This window comes from Solanum verrucosum, unplaced genomic scaffold (assembly GCF_900185275.1).
Source record: "Solanum verrucosum unplaced genomic scaffold, falcon-dt-bn FXZP01000062.1, whole genome shotgun sequence".
Classification (NCBI taxonomy): Eukaryota; Viridiplantae; Streptophyta; class Magnoliopsida; order Solanales; family Solanaceae; genus Solanum; species Solanum verrucosum.
The window spans coordinates 4,645,465-4,652,815 of NW_026020477.1; positions in this window are offsets into that span (position 1 = coordinate 4,645,465).

Sequence of the window (7,351 nt, forward strand, 5' to 3'; positions counted from 1 at the left end):
AAACTCTTTTATGATATGAAACATTCTTCTTAAATTCTCATATTTATATTATGTTGTGTTGTATGCATTTCAAGGGGCTTGAGTAGGCCCTCTCGTGGTCTTATACATCATGTCACGTCTAGGGTATACTTTGGGTCGTGACAAACTTGGTATTCAAAGCACAAGGTTTTAGAAAAAGGTCCTAGGATATCTGGCAAGGCGCGTTGAGTAGAGTCTTGTTCATAAGTATGAAGCGCGCCACAATTATAAATAGGAGTCTACAAAGCATTTAGGAAACTTCACTTCTTTCATTACTTTAAAGTCGTGTCATATAGTCTATCTCTATAAAGGCCCTTCTCCTAAATCTTGCCCGATGATTTTTAGGATATATCCCCTTGAATGGCTTATGTGAGAAGAAATGCGGGTGAGAATATGGAGCCTGATATTTCTCAAGTTCCGGTTGATTCTTTGACCGAGCAAGTGACTCATGCCAAATTTCGAGCCACTTTCTAAGTGTTGGCTCTAGCTATTACAACCCAAGCTAATTGAGAGGCCATATATCCCGTGAACCCAAATGTGGGTGCGACAACGACAAGGATAAGATACTTCACTAGGATGAATCCTCTGGAGTTTCATGGGTTGAAGGTGGATGGGGATCCTTAAGAGTTCATTGATGAGGTGTACAAAATAGTAAGAATTATGGGATTATCTACGGTGGATAAGGCGGAATTACCCAATTATCAACTCAAGGGTATTGGTTAAGTTTGGTTCAACCAATGGAAGGAAGAGAGTGTGGTTGATGCGAGTCCTCTTGATTGGGAGAAATTCAAAGGAGCTTTTCTTGATAGTTTCTTTCCTCTTGAAATGAGAGAAGCGAAAGTGATTGAGTTCATTAACCTCCGACAAGGGAATATGAGTGTGAAAGAGTACGTTTTGAAGTTCACCCAGTTGGATAAGTATGCTCCAACTTTGGTTGCCGGCTCTAGGGCAAGGATGAGTAAGCTTGTGTTGGGTGTTCTCGACTTGGTCGTCCAGGAGTGTCGTACCACCATGTTGATCAATGAGATGGATATATCTCATTTGATGATACATGCCCAACAAATTGAAGAGGAAAATCTCAAGAAAAAGGCAAGAGAGTCCAAAAAGGCAAGGACCGGTGATGGTGACTTTTCTCATTCTAGGTCCGTTAGACATTGACGTCCTTAATTCTGGCAAAAATTTTCTGGTCAAGATTTTTCTAATGCTTTGAATCTTAAGTTCAATAAAGATAGGATGTCTAATGTTAAGCCTCAAGGAAGAAATGGTTATGGATCTTTTATTCCCGCTTGCACTAAGTGTGACAAGAAATATGATGGCAAATGTTTGGCCGACATGGATGGTTTCTTTAATTATGGGAAAAATGGTCATAAGATGAGAGAATTCCCATGGCTTGATACTAAGAAAAGGGATAGTCGACAAGTTCAGCCTAGTGGTTCCGATTCGGGTGCTCCGAAGTGAAACATATTTTATGCTCTACAAACTCAACAAGATTGCGAGGATTCTTTGGATCTGGTGACCGGTATGTTGAAATTAGTTTTTCACCTTGATTTTTATGCTTTACTTGATCCGGTTGCTACCTTATCATTTGTTACTCCTTATCTGGCCATGGGGTTTTGATGTTGGTCCCAAAATCCTTTCTAATCCATTTTATATGTCTCTACTCCCGTTGGTGATTCTATTGTTGCTAAAAGAGTTTATAGAAATTGACCTATTTCCATTTTTCATAAAGTTACTCATGTTGATCTTGTAGAGCTTGATATATTAGATTTTGATGTTATTCTTGGGATGAATGCATGTCATTCTTCCATAGATTGTAGGACCTGATTGGTCACTTTCAAGGTTTCGAACGAACCTATCATGTCTTGAGAACGGGGAAATTGTGTTCTTAAGTATCAGTTTATATCTTGCCTAAAGGCTTGAAAGATGATATCTAAGAGATGCATTTGTCATCTTGGTGATGTTAGGCATATAAATTGTGAAACCCCTACTCTTGAGTCAATCCTGATTATAAATGAGTTTTCGGAAGTGTTTTCCAATGATCTTCTTTGTATTCCTCCCGAAAGGTAAATAGACTTTGGTATTGACCTTCTCCCAGATACGCGAACTCTTTCTATTCCTTTTTATCATATGAACTCGACATAACTTAAAAAATTAAAGGATCAATTGAAGGATTTGTTGGATAGGGGTTTCATTAGGCCAAGTATCTCTCTATGGGGTGCTCCAGTGTTATTTGTTCGAAAGAATGATGGTTCTCTTCGGATGTGCATTGACTATTGGTAATTGAATAAGGTTACCATTAAGAATAAGTATCCTATTCCAAAAATAAATAATTTGTTTGACCAACTCCAAGAAGTGAGCTACTTCTCTAAGATTGACCTCCGGTCAGGTTATCACCAATTGAGGGTGAAGGAGAATGTCATTCAAATATGTCTTTTTGAATTTGGTATGGTCACTATGAGTTATTGGTGATGTCTTTTGGGCTGACTAATCTCCCGACGACGTTTATGAATTTGATGAATAGGGTCTTCAAGCAATATCTTGATATGTTTGTGATTGTGTTCATCGATGATATTTTGATTTACTCACAAAGTGAGAATGAGCATGTTGACCATTTGAGGACTGTGTTGCAAATTGTTAAGGATTGTGAGTTGTATGCTAAGTTTAGTAAATGTGAGTTTTTATTGAGGTTTATTAGTTTCGTTGTCCATATTATCTCTGGTGAAGGTATTCAAGTCGATCCTAAGAAAACTGAGGCAGTAAAGAGTTGGCCTAGACCATTGTCCGCTTCAGATATACATAGTTTCTTAGGTTTGACCGGTTATTATAGAAGGTTCGTGGAATGATTTTCCTCTATTGTTTTGCCCTTGATGACATTGACTCAAAATAAAGTGAAATTCCTATAGTCGGAAGCTTGTAAGAAGACTTCGGCCCCTATTTTGACATTACGAGAATGTTCAGATGATTTTGTGGTTTATTGTGATGCTTCAAAAATTGGTCTTGTATGTGTTTTGATGCAACATAAGAAAGTCATTGCTTATGCTTCAAGGCAATTAAAGGTGCATGAAAAGAATTATCTGACTCATGATTTGGAGTTAGTGACGATATTGTTTGCTCTAAAATTTGGAGACATTACCTATATGGCATTCATGTAGATGTATTTACCGACCACAAGAGTTTGAAATATGTGTTCACTCAAAAAGATTTGAATCTTCACCAATGGAGATGACTTAGTTGTTAAGGATTACGATAAGAATATCCTATATCATCTTGGAATGGCGAATGTGGTGGCGGATTCTCTTAGTCGACTATAGATCGTTAGTGTTGATGATGGTAAGAAAGAGTTAGTTCGTGATGTTCATGGATTGACACGATTGGGTATTCACTTGGTTGATTCTAATAATTGTGGTGTAGTTGTTCATAATGGTTTCAAATCATCTTTTGTATCGGATGTGAAGGCTAAGCAAGATCTTGATCTGGTACTATTTGAGTTAAAGAAGTCAGTATCTGAAAAAGCCATTAAGGCTTTCTTCCAAGGTGGAGATGAGGTCCTTCGATATCAAGGTTGGTTATGTCTTTCGGATGTCGATGAGTTGAGAAATCATATTCTAACATATGCTCATAGGTTTTGGTATTCGATTCACCCGGAGCCACCAAAATGTACCGTTATTTGCAGAAAGTCTATTGATGGAATGAGATGAAGAAGGATATTGTGGAATTTATAGCTAAGTGTCTAACTGTCAACAAGTGAAAGTTGAGCATTAGAAACCAGGAGGTTTGGCTCAAAACATTAGTATTCCTACATGGAAGAGGAAATATTTGAATATAGATTTCATTACGGGTATACCTCACACTCGTCGATAATTTGATTTGATTTTGATTCTTGTGGACCGAATGATAAAATTTACTCACTTTCTTTTCGTTAAAACTTTATTTTTAGTCGAGGACTATGCAAAAAATTATATTCAGGAAATGGTAAGGTTGCATGGAGTACCCTTGCGTCAGTTTACATCTCAATTTTGGATGACATTTCAAAAAGGGTCTTGGTACTTAAGTAAAACTTAGCATGACTTTGCACCCTCAGTTCAATGGACAAGGCGAGCGTACCATTCATACTTTAGAAGATATGTTAAGGGCTTGTGTAATTGACTTGAAGGGTAATTGGGATGATAATTTGCCTTTGATTGAGTTTGCTTATAATAATAACACTTATTCTAGTATTGGGATGACACCGTTTGAGGCTCTTTATAGTAGGAAGTGTAGGTCTCCTATAGTTTGGTTTGAAGTCGGTGTGTTTTCTTTGATAGGGTCCAAGTTAGTGACTGAGACTATGGAAAAGGTTCGACTTATTCATGAAGGTTGAACACGACTCAATGAGGATTGGAAAGAAAGGGAAGCATAGTCCTCGCAATATGGGTCCATATCAGATTGTGAGGCATATTGACTAGGTTGCTTATGAACTTAAGTTGCCTAATGATTTGGCATCTGTAAATCCTGTTTTCCATGTTTTCTTGTTAAATAAGTATGTTGGAGACGCGACGTCCATAGTTCCTTTAGACGGTTTCGAAGTTGAAGAAAATCTTTCTTATGAATAGGTTCCAGTGAAGGTTTTAGATCGGCAAGTTCGGAAGTTGAGAAATAAAGAAGTTGCTTTCGTGAAAGTCTTTGGAGGAATCAATTAGTTGAGGGTGCTACTTGGGAGGCCGAATGCGATATGATGTCCTAATATCCTCATCTCTTTCCCTCCGCTCCTACCCTAGCTTGAGGTATTAGTTTTTCATGGTTAATGCTTTAAGATTCATGCGTTTTAGTCATTCTCATGTTTCCATATGTATGCATGTCTAGGGTGTTCATGAGTTGGTTTGGATCGGTTATTGGTCAAAACCAAAACCAAATCAACTTAATCGGTTTTAAAATTATCAAAACCAAACCAAACCAAATATAATATACATTTATCGGTTTGGTGATTATCGGTTTCGGTTTGGTTTGGTTCGGTTATTCGATTATTAACCATACACAAAAATAAAAGAAACAATTCATTTAAAATGTGAAAAAAGTGACAACAAACCATTCAAAACGAATAATAGTTAGAATGATTTAAATTATTAAACTTTCAATCACTAAATTTACTATCAATAAAGCTTTAAAATTCTCTATATTGGCCTAGAAGGAAGAGACAATAACATTTTCAGTCCCACAAAGAATTGACATAGACACTCATATACATGAAATCAATAAGATAAATGTTTCATCTTGGGCATTTTTGCTTTCAATAAGTAAATTTTAAAGAAATTTTAATGAAAATATGTATAAGATCTTTAAAATTGTTTATAAAAATAATATATTAAGTATGTATATTAATAAAATATATGTATATAATTCATCGGTTCGGTTCAGTTATTCATTCAGTTTTTTTCGAATAAAACCATAACCAAACCAAATACTATCGGTTTTCAAAAATCCAAAACCAAATCAAACCAAACCAAATCCAAATAAAATCGGTTTTATTTTATCGGCTTGGATCGGTTTTTATCCAAACCGTGAACACCCCTATGCATGTCCATGGAAAACTAGATTTTTGATACTAGATTTAGCTTAGAGTGATTCTCCATGTTTATGTGCATTTTGATGAGATTTGCATTCATGTCTAGTTCTTAGTTTATCTCCTACTCTATTCTTGCTAGCTTGAGTTCTATTCGAGGATGAATATTTTCAAGGGAGAGATATTGTAACACCTAAAAAATTGGAAAGTCGAAAGAAAAGGGAAAATTATGATATTTGGCACTGAAGCAGGTTCTATGAGTCCTACGTGTGAACTGTAGGAAGTCCTATAGGCCATACGAAGGGAGTCATAGACTTGGTGATAATTTTTTGAAATTTCAAGTTTCTAAAGTTTGACCTACGAATGGACAGGACGAGCTGTAAAAATTTGAACGAGTCGTAGATGGGTTCCATAGGGGTGTTCAAGACGTAGTGAAATTTTGGACTTGAATTTGGGTTCTACGGATGGGGTCTACAGATATTGTGGGAAGTAAGGTGAATTTGGGTTTCTGAAGTAGGTTCTACGGTTGGGCTGTAGAAACTTCTACAAATGTAGGTCCAAACCGTAGGACTGTTTGACAATTATTTCTTAAGGGTATTTGGGTCTTTTCCTATGCATTTAATACTTATACTATGTTATTTTGATCCTAATTTTAAGTCCTATAACTACCCTTCTACTACTAAAATTACCCCAACTCTCTCATTCACTCAAATCCCTAAAGCCTCTCTACATTCATCTTCCCCAATTCTCTCTCAAGTTCAAGAAGAAGACTAGGGTTTCAAGCTTCAAGTGTCCTATCCCTCCATTGCTTTTGGGTTTTGATCCTCAATGTATGTTGGGTTTGATCAATGAGTTTTATTCATCGATTGAGCCCCAACGATTTTTCAATTCTCTAAGTTCAATTTCATCAATTTGATTAAGATTTCATTCAATTCTTCGTGGGTTCTAATTGTGTTGATTCAATTATTAAATTTGATATTATTATGATTGCTTTGACTCAATTGCATATTTTCCAGTTGATTTTATATGAACTCATGTATTATTCATGATTTTGACTATGAACTCTTACAGACATGAATTTATGAAGAAGTTATGAATCTATGAGTGATGTTTTCATGAAAGCTATGCATGATTATGAAAAGGAATGTTTTATGATTTAGGTTGCTTCAAGATAAGCATATATGAAATTGTGAAAGGATTTCTCACATATTAAGGAATCATGATTGGTCAAAGGTTTTCTCACCCGTGCATGATTCATGATTTAAGGAGATACTCTATGATGTTTTAAGCTTAGATTAGTAACTTAATTGTGTTTTTCATGTATGATGATATGCTTATGTTTATGACTATTCCATTGGAATTTTACTTAGCATCGAGATGATATTGAGATGGAGTCTCTCCCGTTAGTAGAGCCCAGGTCTCCAGTAACAATCTCCTTATCCCTAACTATGTGCCCCGTATGTTTTGTCTTAGAAATACATAGCTATTTGATCCACCTAAGCTAGAAGTTTAAGGTCCTTGCCTTCACAAGCAAGGACATCTCTTTTGGATGCAGGAACAAGACACCAGATTCCACGTTATAACTCAGGTAGTCTATGTCGGTTAATAGTAAATTGTTCTTAAAGGTTTTATGAATCTTCTTTAAAGGTTTTACTATGATTTAGTTTGGTCATGCATATCATGTTTTCATTTATGTCCTCTTATGATCATGTTTCACGTTTTATTGCATATCCCTCATACTTAGTCCATTCCATGTACTAATGCATACTTGTGCCTATATTGTTTAATTAATGT